The sequence below is a fragment of the Armigeres subalbatus genome, chromosome 1 (genome assembly GCF_024139115.2).
Source record: "Armigeres subalbatus isolate Guangzhou_Male chromosome 1, GZ_Asu_2, whole genome shotgun sequence".
Taxonomy (NCBI): Eukaryota; Metazoa; Arthropoda; class Insecta; order Diptera; family Culicidae; genus Armigeres; species Armigeres subalbatus.
Window position 1 is genome coordinate 201,199,066 of NC_085139.1, and position 19,470 is coordinate 201,218,535.

At 39.7% G+C, this 19,470-nt stretch overlaps 1 protein-coding gene across 1 annotated transcript in view; it reads left to right on the top strand.

Annotated features, from left to right (window-relative positions):
* The first annotated feature begins 274 nt into the window (after positions 1 to 274).
* LOC134209902 (alpha-2 adrenergic receptor-like) overlaps positions 275 to 19,470 on the top strand; it is a 729,274-nt gene continuing 710,078 nt past the window's right edge. Inside the window, exon 1 of the mRNA XM_062685927.1 lies at positions 275 to 2,057. The gene's annotated coding sequence lies outside the window, so the exon portion shown is untranslated. The remainder of the gene's footprint in view (positions 2,058 to 19,470) is intronic.

Below are 19,470 nucleotides of genomic sequence, written 5' to 3' on the forward strand. Positions count from 1 at the left end.
GTTCCAGTGCGCGCCTTCTCCAAACGAATGAACTCTACTCGCGAGTTCGCGACGACGACGCCGACGTCGGACGTTACGAGAGAGCACACGCAATCACCACCACCTTCTCTCAGTCTCTCATTTTCTCCAACTCGCACCTCTCGCGCGGGAGTTTTCCCGACGCTGCTGGCCGCTGATGAGCATCTCCGAAGAGCGCGTCGGTTTTCCACACAGCTGCTGGACCAGCAACAGCCACCAGACCGGAAAAGTTGAACCAACCCTGCCAGTACGGATTTCGACTCGTCCCGGGCAAGTAACGAAAATTCGGCAACCGACATCGGGAACTGGAGGGGCCGTCGTGCATTCCTGGTTTCTGGCAGTCCAGTCAGTCACTTTGTCCATCAGTGTCTCGGGTTTCCTTTCTGTTCTTTCTGTGCACTTTCTTCTGCCTACCTGTCGGGTGCGACGCTCTGCTGCAGTGGCAGACACGGTAGTGAGGTGTCTGCGGATTGGAGGAAGTTGGACCATTTTGGGTCGCGCCGATAAGATCTGGGAACGGAAAGTCGGGACCCAGTCGGTGGACTTGGTTAGTTAGCGCGCGTTTTCTCCTGGCAGCCACCCCGGGGTTGGGTTGCATTTTGGTTTCGATAAGGAAGCAGAGCGGAAGTTTCGGTATCGCTTAGGGGAGTTTGGGATGCTTTCCGGTGTTCCACCGAGCTGTCTTCCGCTGCCAGCGGGTGCTGACGATTAGGCAGAGGAGGCAAATCGAACGGAGTTCGATCCCGTGAACGAACAAGTGTTAAAAGTTTGGATTCAAGGTCCTCCGTCTGGAGCTGGTGCGTGTGTTTGTGTTCATAAAGGCATTAAGAAGCTGTTGACGGGATGATGCAAAGATGACTGTCGTGACGTGAATAAGTAATGAAATTGAACGACAGCGAATGGTGGCTGAAAGCGCGAAGGTTCTGCGACTGGTTTCGATGATGGTAGATCACGAGCTCGGTTGGGAAGCTTGTGGGGATTGAGGAGATTGTGCAAATCGCTGGATGATGTTGATAAATATGTTTTGTGCCGTTGCGTGACGAAGTTAGTTCTTGAAAGCAAAGATTTTCGATCCGATCGTGACGATTATTTGGCGTTGGGTGCGTTCCGGAATGCGAAAAGACGGAATCTGATTTTCCGCGGCTAAGTTCCGGAATCAAATAAAAAAGTGAAGAAAAAAAACTAAATAAAACGGAATCACAGACGTGCTACAGACGAGACTTCCTCCTCGCATTTAAATCGAGAGGAAATTGGTTTTTAGAGATTGCTGCTAACCGTGACCGATTCCACCGAACAAAAACGGCACCGCAACCAAACGAGGCGAGATCCTTCGTCCTTGAAATTCTACGAAAACCATTTCCCAGACAGTGAGTGATTTGCCTGGGTTCTGTGCGCGGAAGAAGAAAAAAAAGAACAACATTTGTGATGATATGAGGGAAATTCCTTCGAGGTTTTCCCACTAAGGAAGCTCGGCTTCAGTCAATACAGCGGCGACATACATAACAAAAAAAAACGTGCGGTGTTACGGCACCAACAAGTGAAAACAGCTCGCATTTCCCCAAGTCGGTAGCATTATCGCGATGTTCGGGAAATAGAAGAAAAATAAACCCAAAAAGGGGGCACGAGTGTCTGTGTGATGTGAAGAAGATAAATGAAAAAAGCACAAAAACGTTTGGCGGGTGGCGAGATACAAGGTGATACGACAGACCAGTAAGTGGGAGAAGCAAAAAGTGGGAGTACAAGTTGTTAAAATGCGAAAAAATCCTCCAAGTTGCGTGTGCTCCCAGCAGTAAGATTTGTAGCGATGCCGAAGACGATGACGAGTGAGTTAAGTTGAGGGGCAAAACGGGGGGCACCATCTCGCACCCAAACACTCGTGCGGTGCGTTTTCGTCTAAGCAGATTGGGGCAAACCAACCAGAAGATTAAGATTATCTTGGTCAGAGAGCGTGAAAAAACAACAATTTCCCCAGAAGTCCTGGTCGCAGCTGCCGGAAAGAAGAAGGATTGAGCGCATTTGAAGCGGAATTGGACCACGCGGTAAGCAAAAACCCCTCCATAATAACAGAACACCAGACTGGCGAACGAATCATCGCCACGAAAGTGAAAAAAAAGCTTTCAGAAACCAACCATCGCCGCCGTTTGGTGATGGTCGGAAAATGATCGATTGTATTTATGTGTTTGGGCGCTCCAGCTGGAATGTCGGGCACGGGCTCCATCAAATTTGCCTCTCCGATAACACATGTGTCGATGGTGTCTGGCCTGGTCTGGTCGGAATGAAGTACCTTTCGAGGGGAAAACCATCCATTCTGCTCGTGGCAATTAAGGTTAATATGGAGATGTTTTTGGGTCCGTTCGTACCCGATGGATTGCCACAAGGTTAGCACATTTGTTATGAGAAGCAGCTTTTTAGTATCCTGTCCAATTCCACCGTTCACGAAATTAGACGTTCTCATTATTCGTGAAGTGCAGTGAGATTTCACTTTTCCTATGGAATTATTCCAGAAAAATATTTTAATTGTAGAAAATTCGTATTTTCCAGCTGTTGTATTGTATTAAAATTTTGCTAATATTTTTATGGTTTTTGGAGAAAAAATATATACGCCAAATGAGACGAAGTAGCAACCGTGGGCGGTCTATCATGCTCATGCTAAAAAAAAGGGCCGAAAGGAGAATTTTAGTAACTTATTTATAAAATTATATATTTATTAATTAAAGGTCTTCCTTTGTCGTTCGGTGAAATGTGCGGCTACAAAGCAAGATTATGATAAATGTGGCTGTGTTTGATTCCCGTTCCGGTCTAGGAAATTTTCGAACTGGAAATTTTCTCGACTTCCTTAGGCATAAAAGTAGTTGCTTAGAACCCTCGCAGATAATAACTGTGAAAGTGCTAAGCTGCGAGGCGGCAATGACCCAGTGGGGAATGTAATGCCAATAAGAAGAAAATTTGTAATAACGGATACCAACGCAACCTGATTTGTTATGGGTATTTTAATAATTGTTTACGGTGAGTTGTTTTGGCTGAACATCCAGAAAACTCTGTTACGTAACTTATAAGTATATTGCTCTTGTTGCTATATCCCGAGCAGCACACATGTTGCAAGTTAGTTGTCGCAACTTATATGTGACCGAATTTGGTTACATTTAAGTTGCTGTAACCAAATCTAATCAAAATGTGCAACGTGGAATGGAATTTTCCCGACTTCAATTTCCCCGAATGTAACAATTCCCCGTTGTTTAGTAGGTAGGTAGTTTTTGTTCTTAAGGTCACTCCTGACGGAATCCAGAGTGGATGCAAAAATTTTACACCCTTCAAATTTTGTTTCCGGAGTGCCGTAATTTTTAGGAATTTTGATTTTCAAGATATCTGAAGAATATCTAAATAGAAAATGAAGTTCCTTGAAGCCGCAAAGGAGACGAGAAATGGGAGCATCATCGTGTATCGTTATTTGAAATTCGGAGCCCTCACTACAACGCACTACGGCACTACTCTCCCGGCAACTGGAAGTAGTTGGTTGATTGCAGTCTGTATCCAAGATAAGTATCGAGAGAAGTCATTACAATATTTGCCATTACACATTTTATATAATTCACTAAGGATCACACACATTATGGTAATGATTTTTGATACCTGCTCTCCCCATCATAGCGTGACTATTGGAAGCAATGCATTCCAGCAGAAATTCCTTTTTTCACATATTTCAAGACTGTTATTATTTCCTTTTTCTTGTATGTGATCTTGAAAAAGAATATGATGGTGTCCAGTGAGCGGCTCGAGGTAGCTCGAAGTTGTTCTCATCTCTATCATGCCCATTTCTTGACAAAAAAGAACGAGCAGGACGGGAACAACTTTGAGCTGCTTCGAGCTGCTCATTGGACAGCACTTATGTCCTTATATCATCCACAGAAATATTGAAAGGTGCCAATGATTCTCCACCATGGAGGTGCCGAGTGTTTTCTTTCACAACTTCCTAGTAACTAATGTCATGAAGAACTGGCCAGTTCTAACTTTAAGTAGCGAAGGTCATTTGCTTAATTGACGCTCGAGAAGCGTCAATATTGCTTAGAAGTTATGTTTGATAAATATTTTGTTTGATAAGTATCGCTCTATTTTTGAGATATTTTCATGACTATTCATGTTCTGCTTTTCGTGTACATGTAGCCTAAAATAATGTGCACTCCTAAAACCGAACTTTCAATCATCGGCTTTGGACCCAGGTCGATGAATTGTGATGATGACTGTTTATATGTGCATTTATATATGTGCTTGTGTGTTTGTGTACGAATGTGTAGGCAAAAAAGAACTTGCTTTTATTGGTAGCGTGTTAACTAAAAATAGAATATATAAAATATCGCAAAATTTAAAAATGCATACTGAACGTTGAAAATTTCCTATTTGTTATGGGGGTTTCCGAGGTTATAGCTGGTGTAAACGAGGCCATGCGTTAGATCGTTTTTTCGGAATCCGACATGGGAATGGAGTGTCTTCTTCCAAGGACATTCTGGAATTCTGCGACATTCATTCAAGGAATTCTGCGACAAGCTCGGTCGCCTAGTGACTGCCGCTTCTGCTATGAACCTAGAGATAAGTGAGAAACCTTTAAAATTGAATTATGTATTTCAAAAATGCGTAAAATTATTGCTCACGCAAGTGAAACGGCAAAAGGGATGACCACAAAGCATCTCATCAGAAATTTCACAATCAAGGGTATTATTGTTCGTCGAAAATGAAGAAGAATATGTAATACTAAACGATATTCCGTTATTGTTATAATTAATAGGATAGATTGTTATTGTTAGATAATTACCATGGTTATCAGGACTTCCACCCACCCCTTGTTGTCTTATGTTATTTTGGCCAACTTTCCGATCAAGTTGAGTGTAGTGAAATGTCCCCTTTATTTTGTCAAAACTTTTAATTTCGAACATTTTTTGTCCAATCAAAATTGAATTTTGAATATAAATTGAAGGTATGAAGTTTACATTTAAAATGCGAGAGTTGATACAGAAATATTAAAATATAAATATAAAAATAAATATTAGGTACAATTAAAATTAAAAAATACATTTAAAATAAACGGCATGAAATGTGAAAAATGTGAGAAATGAATTTATTATCTTTATAATACATGTTAAGGTTTGTGTATTCAATAACCCTAGAGAGTATATTTTGTGACTGCAAGTTTTTTCGTGTTTTGTGTTGGACGCATAACGATCGTGCGTTTATCGAAATGTCCGGTTCTGCCGTGCGGGCGATTAAATTTTTTTAACTTTAGGGGTTTTTTACCCTTCTTACACCCTAAGAAGGGTATAAAGATCGCTTGAAAAACCGACTTTTTATCCGAGACTCGGAGACCCAAGCCGTATATAACAATCAACTCAGCTCGACGAACTGAGCACATGTATGTATGTGTGTGTCTGTGTGTGCGTTACAAAAATGTCACATCAAGATCTCAGCCGTCCGTGGACCGATTTGCACGATTTTAACACTAAACGAAAGCTATGACTTTGTCATTGTACGAGTTCATTTTTTTTTGCAATCGAACATTTGGTTCCAGAGATATGTGAGAAATACGAACATGAAGTGCATTTTCAGAAAACTAACATAATAATGTCACATGAATATCTCAGCCGTCTGTAAACCAATTTGCATGATTTTATCTTTAAACGAAAGCTATGACTTTGCCATTGAACCCATTGTATTTTGTTTTTGCAATTAGACATTGGGTTCCGGAGATATCTCTGAAATACGAACATAAAGCATTAGACGTATCAACTTCACACATTGGTAAAATATGTCCCAACAAGATCTCAATCGTCCTTGGACCGATTTGTGCGATTTTATCTTTAAACGAAAGCTATGTTTTGTCATTGGACTCATTATTTTTTCTGCAATCGGAAATTCGGTTTCAGAGATATCTGTGAAATACGAATATGAGACATATTTTCAGACTACTAATGAAAAATTGTCACACCAATATCTCAGCCGTCTATGACCCGATTTGAACTCTTTCGGGCTTAAACAGAAGCTGTAATATTGCCATTTAAGGCGGCAAATCAAATCTGCAGCCTTTTGTATTTTTAAAAATTGTTGAATTTTCAGAAATATTCCTTTTACCCTTCTTACACCCTAAGAAGGGTATAAAGATCGCTTGAAAAACCGACTTTTTATCCGAGGCTCGGAGACCCAAGTCGTATATACCAATCAACTCAGCTCGACGAACTGAGCACATGTATGTATGTGTGTGTGTGTGTGCGTGTGTGCGTGTGTGCGTATGTGTGTGCGTTACAAAAATCTCACATCAAGATCTCAGACGTCCGTGGACCGATTTGCACGATTTTAACACTAAACGAAAGCTATGACTTTGTCATTGTACGAGTTCATTTTTTGCAATCGAACATTTGGTTACAGAGATATGTGAGAAATACGAACATGAAGTGCATTTTCAGAAAACTAACATAATAATGTCACATGAATATCTCAGCCGTCTGTAAACCAATTTGCATGATTTTATCTTTAAACGAAAGCTATGACTTTTGCCATTGAACCCATTGTATTTTGTTTTTGAAATTAGACATTGGGTTCCGGAGATACCTCTGAAATACGAACATAAAGCATTAGACGTACCAACTTCACACATTGGTAAAATATGTCCCAACAAGATCTCAATCGTCCTTGGACCGATTTGTGCGATTTTATCTTTAAACGAAAGCTATGTTTTGTCATTGGACTCATTATTTTTTTCTGAAAGCGGAAATTCGATTTCAGAGATATCTGTGAAATACGAATATGAGCCATATTTTCAGACTACTAATGAAAAATTGTCACACCAATATCTCAGCCGTCTATGACCCGATTTGAACTCTTTCGGGCTTAAACAGAAGCTGTAATATTGCCATTTAAGGCGGCAAATCAAATCTGCAGCCTTTTGTATTTTTTAAAAATTGTTAAATTTTCAGAAATATCCTTTTACCCTTCTTACACCCTAAGAAGGGTATAAAGATCGCTTGAAAATCGACTTTTATCCGAGGCTCGGAGACCCAAGTCGTATATACCAATCAACTCAGCTCGACGAACTGAGCACATGTATGTATGTGTGTGTGTGTGCGTGTGTGCGTGTCTGCGTATGTGTGTGCGTTACAAAATCTCACATCAAGATCTCAGCCGTCCGTGGACCGATTTGCACGATTTTAACACTAAACGAAAGCTATGACTTTGTCATTGTACGAGTTCAATTTTTTGCAATCGCACATTGGGTTCCGGAGATATGTGAGAAATACGAACATGAAGTGCATTTTCAGAAAACTAACATAATAATGTCACATGAATATCTCAGCCGTCTGTAAACCAATTTGCATGATTTTATCTTTAAACGAAAGCTATGACTTTGCCATTGAACCCATTGTATTTTGTTTTTGCAATTAGACATTGGGTTCCGGTGATATCTCTGAAATACGAACATAAAGCATTAGACGTATCAACTTCACACATTGGTAAAATATGTCCCATCAAGATCTCAGTCGTCCTTGGACCGATTTGTGCGATTTTATCTTTAAACGAAAGCTATGTTTTTGTCATTGGACCCATTCATTTTTCTGCAATTGGAAATTCGGTTTCAGAGATATCTGTGAAATACGAATATGAGACATATTTTCAGACTACTAATGAAGAATTGTCACACCAATATCTCAGCCGTCTATGACCCGATTTGAACTCTTTTGGGCTTAAACAGAAGCTGTAATATTGCCATTTAAGGCGGCAAATCAAATCTGCAGTCTTTTTGTATTTTTAAAATTGTTAAATTTCCAGTAATATCTCTTTTTATTTTGAAATCGTTAAAAGCAGGATAATATCAGTTATTTTACGTTCAATTGAAGGTCGTATGGATGGGAATTGTGATATGCGCTGGGCACACAACCATTCAAAAGTGTAAGAAGGGTTGCGTTCACTGTAGGTGGATTAAGTCGGGTTTTAATATTAAAATTAAGTTCAACACAGTGGGGCGAAGAAATAAAGTGAAACAATCAGTACAAGTGTTGAACTCAGAACGATCGCGCGGTTGTCGGAAGTCTCCGGTTATGCTGTGCACGAGTAAATTAATAAACAAGTGAAACAACCAGTGCAGGTTTGTTCGTGTATTGTATTGAACGTAGTGCGATCGAAAATCGCGTGCAGACATATTTTCTTCAGAAAGTAAAACGATCAACCGGTCATCTAAATTTTGTTCTGCTTTGTGCGGGTGAGTAAATTAATTGACAAGTAAAAGTTAAGATCACGTCCAGACATTTATTCTTCAGTAAGCAGAACGATCGGCCGGTCTTTAAAATTTTGTTCTGCTTAGTGCGGTAAGCAGAACGATCAGCCGGTCACCGGAATTTTATTCTGCTTTGTGCGGCCTTCGAATAAAATTATTAGTTTTGTTTTCATCGAGCAAACTACACGCTATACACGGCATACCGTTTACCAAAACGAACCCTGCCACACTCCCTTCCCCATATGTCCAACATCCCAGTGATTTCTCGTGGAAGTGCAGATGACTCGTCGGCTTCTATCAAAGCGAGAATCACGTCAACATTATCCTACCTATTCCTTAATTGACCTGCATTCGGACACGGCCGGCGCTGGTATTGCTTATTTTGAGGTCACCAGTTTTTACACATTGAAGATGGTGTTAGTCCCAAACTTCATCTGTTGGTTCTCTGTGTAATTACAGCTGACCTGGCAATAACGGAGTAGCAACCGTGGGCGGTCAATCATGCTCATGCTCATGCTCATGCTAAGAGTCACTCCTGACGGAATCCAAGTTTCAAAGTGCTCGCGTTTTCAGGGCACACCACCCGATACGGAGGCGGTGCACAACTGTCATTTTGTTTATTTAGCTTTGCTGCGTCGCAGTATGCGTGAAAAATAAAAATGACAGTTGTACGTTGCTTCCGTATCGAGTGGTGTGCCCCTGAAAACGCGAGCACTTTGAAACTTGGATTCCGTCAGAAGTGATCTTAAATAGGGTGCATTTAAAAAAGTGGAATTCCAAACAGCAATTCCGGTTGAAAGCGTTTTGGTAAATATTCTCCTACCTTTGAAATCAAACTCCTGTCCTGTATAAGCCTTCTTAAGAAGTTAGGCAATGATGGATGTGAATCATTTTAAACAAAATACCGCGTTTGCCCGGAACGAAGCAATGATCAATGTGATTCCTTCTTTAAAAGTAATGCATCTGCCTGGAATAATACAATGGTAGATGTGTACATCTTCAGAAAAATACTCGAGGTGAGACAAAGGTGAATGAGTTTCCCTTTTAAGAAGTAGGCGTTTGCCCGGAATAAGGATGAATGTAATCTCTTATTTTAATGCAGGCGAATTTGACCAGAAAAAGGAAAAGTATATGAAATCCCTTCTTAAGCAACATGTATCAAACGTATTATGTTGCACCACAAAACATTTCGCCTTTTGACCTTCTCGGCCTTTTGAACATATGACCTTTTTCAGAATGAATTTTAGCAAAATGCCGTTTTTCGGAACGTTTAATTTGAATGCATTTTCTTAGATAAGTGTTGTGTAGAATAGCAGCAGTTTTTAAACATGTAATTGCCATATATCAATCCTTTATTATACCTGGCAAGCGCGCTGCTCAAATGAAGAATCGATTTTCGTTTTTATTTCAGGAAACGCTGAAGCTAGTTATCCGGAACGCGTCAGATTTCTTTTCGACTCAGTAGTCGAATGGAACAGCCTCCTCGACATTTTCGGTCTTGTTTGACGTACAAAATTAACCGGTATAATATGGTTCCAAACGCACTAGTAAAACACCGCAGGCCACTTGACTCAACTTTTGACAGTTCAGAGTAAAATCAGTAGTGATTCAGTTTCATTCCAAATTTTCGACCACTATTCTAGTTTGAATCTGAAGCAAAATAGAACAAACTCGCTGGTTTTCCCAGCAGTGCTCCATTCATGTTTTTAAAATTTACAATTTATTGAAATAATTATGTTGCGGCCAAGAAATGCGCCATAATTGCAAAGTGGATCGATCCGTAGATAAAATTACGCATTCATACACTAAAACAATTGAAAAATATTTGAATCTCGTGATTCATTCGTGGTTCAAATCTTCAGAAAATAGAACTGAGCATTATACCAGTTTTATTTTTTTGACAGTTGACTTGTATAAAAAATGAATCTATAACAGCTGCTGGGAAAATTATTGTTTTAGATTCATTTTCGAACTGACAGCCCCGAACGATTTGAATCACTGTTGATTTTACTCTAATGGGCCGATGGTTCATTCGTTCTGAAATGTTGCCTTTTCAGCAACAGAAGATGCTCAGCACAAAACATGTTTTAAAGTGTCTCGAACACAAACATATATTTTATTCTGACTTGGACTGTTAACAGAATTTAAATAACATCGGTTCATTTTATTCTTGAACGATGCACTATTGTTATGATATACATGAGATAGGGCTTTGGGACTAGAGGTTCAAAAATTAGCGGTGGCGGCGTTTATCTAAATTTTAGCGGCGGGAGCGTGAATCGGCGTGGTTATTTTTATATTACGTTGGATAAGAACATTTTTTTTTTCTTTTTTTGGACATTACAGCCTTGAATGCAGTGAAACGGCGACGGTAACGGCAGGATTTGACAGAAGATTTACAAATCCAGCCGTTACGTTAGTGGTTTCATTCCATAACATTCAGGTCCTAACGGAAAAATCTTTTGTCCCCTGTCATAAGACGAGTTTAAACAATCCCATTGAATTCCACCACTTAATTGTATCCTGACAGATACGTATTTCGACCTCAACAGTAAGGCCGTCTTCAGTGTCTTGTACTTGACTCGACTTGAGTCGAGTCAAGTACAAGACACTGAAGACGGCCTTACTGTTGAGGTCGAAATACGTATCTGTCAGGATACAATTAAGTGGTGGAATTCAATGGGATTGTTTAAACTCGTCTTATGACAGGTGAAAACATTCCACTAAAAAGCTCAAAATAATTTTCTTATCAAATCTTTTGTGTTTCGCCGGAAAAAACCGGTGAACTATCCAGCTTTTTTTTTTAGATTTTTGGAAAATTACTCAGAAAATACATTGGATTTTCGCCGTGGAAGCTTAATGGAAAACTCTCTTGAATATTCACGAGAAATTCTCCGGAATTTCCAAAAAAAATCTCAGCAAATTGTTCAAAATTTAGATTTAAAAAAAAATCTTTGGAATCAAACGAAAAATTGTCCAGAATTTCCAAATGAAATGCATTGGCAGTTGCACGAATCTTTATTTTTGAATTTGATGGAAAAAATCTGCGGAAATTAAAATGGTGAATTCTTTTTTCAGTTAAATTATTAATTATTTAAAAAGAAAAGGGTCGAAATTTTTGAAATTATTAAAAAAGAGAAGTTAGTTGAATTACATTTGGGTGAAATTTACGTTTGGGCGAAACAGATATTCATCGAAAACGGTTTAGCGGAAAATTTGATGTGGCCACAGCTAGAGGTGTGCACCGGTCAAAAAATCGTCGGCGGCGGAGGCGGCGTTATCGGCGTCACGCCGATAGCCATTTTAACCAGCGGCGGCGGCGTGAATCGGCGTGGCAATTGTTATTACATTCATATTTTTTCAAGTTTTTCTTCGCGTTTTTTTTATGTTTTCAAGACATTAACGGAAGAATTTTTAGATTTTTACGGGAAAAGTTTGAGGTACTTCCTAACTAGAGGTGTGCGCCGCCACGCCACCGCCGCCGACAGTTTTTGGCACGCCGCCGCCGGCATTTTTGCATCGGCGCGCCGCCGTTGGTTTATAATTTTCCGCGCCGATTCAAAATTAAAGAAGTCCGCAGAATTTTCCGTTAAAATTAGGACGATTTTTTTAAATTTCCGTAGATTTTTCCGCATTGGCGTAACTAGCCCAGATGCCTAGGGGGCTATAGCCCCTTCATCTATTTCCTCTAGTTTGAGCTTCTTTTCAAAAATTCTCGAACATTTTACCACCTCATTAAGCTATTTTATTGATAATGTGATAAATGCGGTCCAATCACCTAAGGCAACTGCGGATCAATCACACTCATCCATATTATTTTTTCTTAAGCATGTGCTTTCTGCTGATGCTCAATGGCGGGCATAGAAAAACTTTCAATAAATAACTGAGGAAATGCTAATAGAATACTAAGTTGAAAAGCCGGCCAAGTTCCACTTGGAATGTAGATTTCGATGACCGAAGGGAACCTTCAGGGAGTCTGAAGGCAATCCACCAGGGATTCCGACTGGAATGGTTCAGGGCTTCCAATGAGAATTATATGAACATCCTCCACCATCTAGGAATTTCGACTTCCAGGAATATTCCAGGAATTTGAACGGGAATGTTCCAGTGAATCCGACGGAAATGTTTCAGGGATTTCAATGAGAATTTAATTTAATCCTCCAGGAATTCCGAGAATATTCAGGGATTTCGTAGGCAATGTTCCAGGGATGTAGAAGCAAATCGTCGAATGATTCCGAAGCAATCTGTAGAAGGATCCCAAAGAAAACCATGGAGGGACTCCGAATCAATCCTCCAGAGATTCCATAGAGAATTCTCCGGTGATTCCTAAGGGAATCCTCCATACATATATTGTTAAGCAAATCGTTGAAGGATTCCGGAGCAAATCTTCGAGGGATTCCGAAGTAAATCGTCGAGGGAGTCCGAAATTAATCTTCTAGGAATTCCGATGCAAAGCGATTCGTCGAATGATTCCTAAGCAAATCATTCAGGAATTACGAGGCAAATCGTCAAGGAATTCCGAAGCAAATCTCCGAACAATTTCGAAACAAATTTTAGAACGACTCCGGAGGAATTCCGAAGGAAATTTACGAGAGATTCTGAAACAAATTCTCCATGGATTATGAAGGGTATCTCCCACAGATTACCAAGGGTATCCCTTAATGATACCGAATGGAATCAAGTGTGAATTCATCTGGATTCCGGTTGGAATACTTCGATGATTCTCAAGTGCTGAGATGAGATAAACCAACTAAGAGATGAATGCCCTCGCACAACTTCTGCACGATTCATACGACGGGCACTTCCAGTGTGACCATCTTGTTTTAACTTACTAAAAATTATCGAGGCGCACACATTTCAACCAATAATTATCGAATTTTGAGCTGTTGATTTGTATTCCCTGAATGCAATTATATGATGAAAACATATTTTTTTCATTCCGTTTCATGTTTAAATTATTAATACAAACTTTCATTCGTGTTCAATTGCCTCTTACGAAATTGAAGATGAAAAATCCCCGACTACTAGCAACACCGCGAGAGTAATAACAAAGCACCCGACCAGGGTTGTCACATATACAGAATTTTCTGTATTTTACAGATTTTCGAGGTAAGGCTGTGACAGATATACAGATTTTTGGAAAATTTACAGATTTTACAGATTTCTTGAAGATATTAGTACCAAAAATTATTGTAAATTACTTGTATGCTAATCTAAAATAATCTTATTAAGAACCATTTTGAGATTAAATAAATTTCAATTTAAAAATACAGAACACGTGGTCTCTGGTAGGTTTTGTTCTTAATTGGAAATTTATGCAGATCAATAATTTTGAAATTTGATCAGATTATGTTCCGGAAAATGTTCAGATTATATTTTAATACATGTGGTCTTGGAAAATCCTCTAAAATAATACTAAAAAATCAGGTCTAACAATCATAGATGATATATGAAATGGCTGTCCAATAAAGTTGTTCTGTATATGGCTATATTGGATCCGTGGCATATGTTATTCGTTAATATCGATCAAATCTTAAACATTGAAAAAGCAAACATTGTTTCTTGTATTCCTTTATTTGTAATCTTGGGAAAGAATTGCAGAAAAAATTGCTAAATATTGACATGTCTGACTTGTAGTTCTGCTTAGTATTTCCGGACTTCATCTTTTCAAAACTAACTTTATTAAAGACGAATTTGATTTGGTTCAGATAAATACAGATTTGCAATACAGATTTTTTGACTTAACCTTCCTAGTGCATTAAAAAAAAGTTACACATTGTGCATTAGCGGGTCAAAAATGACCCCAAATTGAATTCGCTCCTAAAAGTTCATTTTCGAACCGATTCTCAATCTTTTGGAATCAAATTGAAGGTATGGATTCCACGGATGTCGTTACGGACAGATTTTTGCACTTTGGCCATTCTGGTTCCCAGGAATCGATGTTGAAGGAACATAGATTCTTAGGCCAATTTTTGGCGTGATTTCTTGCCTCTCGAAGGGTGATTTTGGAAATGCTCATTAATTTGCGTAGCAATAATTCTATTAGAATGTAGCCATTGTCCATTTCCATGGATCAACACAATTCCTGGTTATTTCACGGTCCAGTGTCCCTCCGGAAGATCCGGAACCTCCGTAGAAGTGGTCAATTCATTGAACTCATCCTAGAAGAGCGCGGTTTTTTCCAAAGCTTTTAATTATCGAACACTGAGTAACAAATGATTGTGGTGACCCATTTTGATGGACCTGCGTGGCCACCGGAGGTCCTCCAGAGGATCCTGAACATTCGGTGAAGTGGTCAATTCATGGAACTCATCCTAGAAGAATGCAGTTTTCACAAAACTTTTGATTATCGTAATTTGAGTAACAAATGATTGTGGTTACTCATTTTGGTGGAACTGGGTGGCCACCGGAGTTTTCCGGAAGATCCGGAACATCCGTAAAAATGGTCAATTAATGAAACTTATCATATAATAGCGCGGTTTTTTCCAAAGCTTATCATTATCGTACTACAAGTAACAAATGATTGTGGTGACCCATTTGGATGGACCTGTATGGCCGAAGGTCCTTCAGAAGATCCGGAACGTCCGTAAAAGTGGTCAATTCATGAAATACATCATAGAAGAGCGCGGTTTTTTCCAAAGCTTTTCCTCATAGTACTTTGAGTAGCAAATGATTGTGGTGACCTATTTTGGTGGATCTGGGTGGCCACCGGAAGTGCTCCAGAAGATCCAGAACGCCCGTAAAAATGGTCAATTCATGAAACTTATCATAAAAGAGCACGGTTTTTTCTAAAGCTTTTCATTATCGAACTTTTAAAAAAATCTTTCTATTATCGAGCTCTGAGCAAGATACGAAGGAATGTCGTGACCCGTTCTTATTTACCAAAGTGACTACCGGAGGTCTTACGGAAGATACGGAACATCGGTTAAAGTGGTTAATTTATGTAATACATACTAGAATAGGCTATTTTTTTTAAATTTCCTTGTCGTACTCTGAACATGAAATTATTGCCGTGACCTTTTCTCACGGATGTGAGTAGCAACTAAAGGCCCTTAGGAATATCCGTATCACACGTAAAAGAGATCATCAATTCATAAAACCCACCTTAGGAATGGCGTGTTTTCCATAGAAGAAGAAGATGAAGCACACTATTTTTCTAAACCTTTTTATTTTCCTAATTTTAGAAACCAATGATCGTAACCAATTCGCATGGATTGCCCACTGTATGTCTTCAGGTACATTCAGATCATCCGTAAAATCGGTCAATTCATGAAACTTGTCATAGTTTTCCTATTTTCATATCCTGAGTAATGGATGATCGTTGCAACCCATTTTCAGGAACGTGAGTAGCCACAAATGAAAGCTCCGCCAGTTAAAAAAAATCTGTAATTATAGTCAATTCATAAAAATTAAGACGACACTATTTGTTTGAAAGGACAATCACATTAACCCAGAAAATATTTTCAAGTATGGCATAATTTGCTTCCATGATCGATATTCACCATTCACCACGAATTGACCACTGTAACGGACGTTCCAAATCTTCAGGAAGACCTCGGTAGCCACCCAGGTCCTTCAAAAAGGGTCATCATAATCATTTATTACTCAGCGTTCGGTGATTCATTCTACGGATGTTCCAGATCTTCTGGAGGAACTCCGGTGGCCACTCAGGTCCATCACACTGGGTCACCATAATCATTTGTTACTCAGTTTTCGACAATGAAAAGCTTTGGAAAAAACCGCACCCTTTTATGATAAGTTTTATGAATTGACCATTTTACGGACGTTCCGGATCTACTGGAGGACCTCCGGTGGCCACCCAGGTTCACCAAATTGGGTCACCACAATCATTTGTTGCTCAAAGTACGATAATGAAAAGCTTTGAAAAAAAACGCGCACTTCTAGGATGAATTCCATGAATCTATACCATTTCGTCGAAAGTGTTTCGTCGAAAGACATTTCGTCGAATGACATTTGGTCGAATGACATTTAGTCGAATGACATTTGGTCAAAAGGACATTACGTCGAATGGACATTTAATCGAAAAGGTTTTTTTTAATCCACTACAGACGCAGGATATTTGGTAGAATGACGTTTAGTCGAACGGACACTACGTCGAATGGTCATTTAGTCGAAATCAGTTTTCTGAAAAAATCTTCGTTCATTTGGTTATATGACGTTTGGTCGAAAGTGGATTTTTGAATTGATAATCTTGGTACATTCATGGGCCAAACACAATAGATACGTTTGCGTGCGTTTTGACAGTTTTCCCATGGGAAACGCACGCAAATGTATCAATTGTGTTTGGCCCATCAGTCTAATGACGTTCCGTCGAATGGATATTTGAAATAAAGAACTTAAGCCAATAACAATTAAAAAATAAATGATTTATTGCGGTATTCCTAAAAGTCATAAAATTATTTTTCCAATATTGTCCAAAGAATGATGGGCTGATAAAAAGAATAAATAATACGAAAACGGTGAATATTGCGATATTATTCTCGACTGGATATTGACTTTAGCGAACCCGACTATATTGAATCTATACCACCTGGTCAAAAGAAATGTAGTCGAATGATGTTTCGTCATTACACATGACGCTGAATAGACATTACTATCGTTACACGCATAACTGTCCCATGTACCGATGTACTGATGTACCGAAATTCCAGCAAATATTGGACGAATATGCGTGTGATGGCAGATTAGGTCATATGACCATTTGGTCGAAATTAAGTTTTCGGCCAATAACTAACGAATTATGGTTCAAAGACCATTTTATACTGAACTAATTATTGTATACATATTGAGTGGAAGAAAGAGTATCAATGAAAAGAATAAAAAACCATTTCCATTCGACCAAATGTCAATCAACGAAATGTTCCAAAGCCGACTGCGATGAAGTATTAGCAAAATAACATTGATATCATTGGTTTTAGACCATGTGCCGAAAATAGAATAGGGTATACTGCCGCTAACCGCAAGTCGAGCACATCTGTACATGGAGCCCCATATACAGATGTGCTCGACTTGCGGTTAGCGGCAGTATATATTTTGCTACTTCTGAAGGTTTTCAATTTTTCAATAATCCACCAAATCTCCAGAAGTTTCTGTTAGCTCAGATGAAAAATCTTCATTGGCTTCCTTATTCGTTTCTTCAGCTGCTGATTGAAATTCCTCATGTCCACTGAATTCCTCCAACCAGTTTATTCATGTATCTTATGGATTATTTAACCAGAAATGTCAAAATCTCCTTTCGACTAAATGTCCATTCGACTAAATGTCCTTTCGTTCAAATGTCCATTCGACTGAATGTTCCTTCGACCAAATGTCCTTTCGACAAAATGTCGAACTAAACGTCATTCGACGAATTGTCCCAAAGCCGAATTCCTTGAATTGAAATTTTTTACGGACGTTCCGGATCTTACGGACGTTCCGGCACCTCCGGTGGCCACCCTTCTTCTTCTTCTTCTTATTGGCAATACATCCCCAAACTGGGACAGAGCCGCCTCGCAGCTTAGTGTTCATTCTGCATTCCACAGTTATTAACTGCGAGGTTTCTAAGCCAGGTTACCATTTTTGCATTCGTATATCATTAGGCTAACACGATGATACTTTTATGCCCAGGAAAGCCGAGACAATTTCCAATCCGAAAATTGCCTAGACCGGCACCGGGAATCGAACCCAGCCACCCTCAGCATGGTCTTGCTTTGTAGCCGCGCGTCTTACCGCATGGCTAAGGAGGGCCCCTAGGTCCACCAAAATAGGCCCCCATAACACAAAGAAATCCGATTTACGAAACGAAAAATGATCCATGTGAACTCTGTCTCCTGGTGCAGACGTCAGTCGCCAAGCAAAACAGGATCACTTCTTTCTGGTCGTTGCTGGATACACAGTTCACATTTTTTTCCTGGAGTCTCGATGTCGCTATCCAAGTTTGGCCACCAGGAGTAAGATCGGGCCATACTTTTCATTTTTACGATTCCCAAATGTACCTTGTGAAGTTCATCCAGCAACATCTTTCTCAGCTTGGTGGGAACCACTTTTCGATAGCCCCAAAGTAAAACTCCTTCTTCTACGCTCAGTTCATCACGTTTTTGATAGAATGTTTTCAATTCATCTTCTTGTATAATATTTGGCCACCCAAACTGGACGTAATTGACAACTCGGCCGATAAGCTTGTCTTCGGATTTCTACAACAATCTGCTTCCGTTCCACCAAAGAACATGTTTCAACTTCAATGACATTCAGGAAGCTTACGGCATCTTCATCATTCTCGACGTCTTTACAGCGTAACGGAAATCTAGAGAGAAAATCAGCTGGGACATTGTGCTTTGTACGCCCATCGTTGTAACCGTCCAGCTGCTATGGTTGGGATACCCTTCGAGTTGAACAACCCAGTCAACGGCTTATGGTCGGTCATGAGCCCAAAGTGACGGCCAAACAGATAGTTGCTAAACTTGTTGATGCCATAGTAGATCGCCAATGCTTCTCAATCAATGACGGACTATCTGGCTTCATATTTTTTGAAAATCCGAGACGCAAATGAAATCGGGCGTTCAGATTTATCTGGGAAAACGTGAGTTATCACGGCTCCAATTCCTTCGTTACATGCGTCACAGCAGGGGCATAGCCACGGGGGTGGTTTTGGGTATAAACCCCCCCCCCCCCCCCAGAGACAAAATTTTCGGAAGAATTTTTTTTTCGAAATGAAAAATGTTTAGAAAACCCCTCCCAGACTAATTTTCTGGCTACGCCACTGCGTCACAGTATAACCTAACAGGGAGATCGGGATTATAGTGAGCCAAAACGGTATCTTCGGAAAGAAGTTTTTTCGCTTTCTCAAAGGATTTTTGTTGATTGTTAGCCCAGGAGAATTTCACACCGTCCTTCAACAGTTCATACAGGGGCTTCAAACACTGCGCCAAGCTTGGACAAAATTTCGCATAGTGATTTGCCAGTCCAACAAACGCTCGAACGTCCTTGACATCAGCTGGTGGCTTCACGTCTAAAATGGCTCTCACTTTCTCTTGATTTTGTGTAATCCATCTTCATCAATAACATGTCCTACATGGTATGCTACCATTCGCTTGAAAAATTCGCATTTGTCTTTATTCAACAGGAACCCGGCATCCTTTAAACGGTTTAAAACTTTGTCCAGATTCTCCAGAAGCTCTTGCACTGTCGCTCCAGCAACC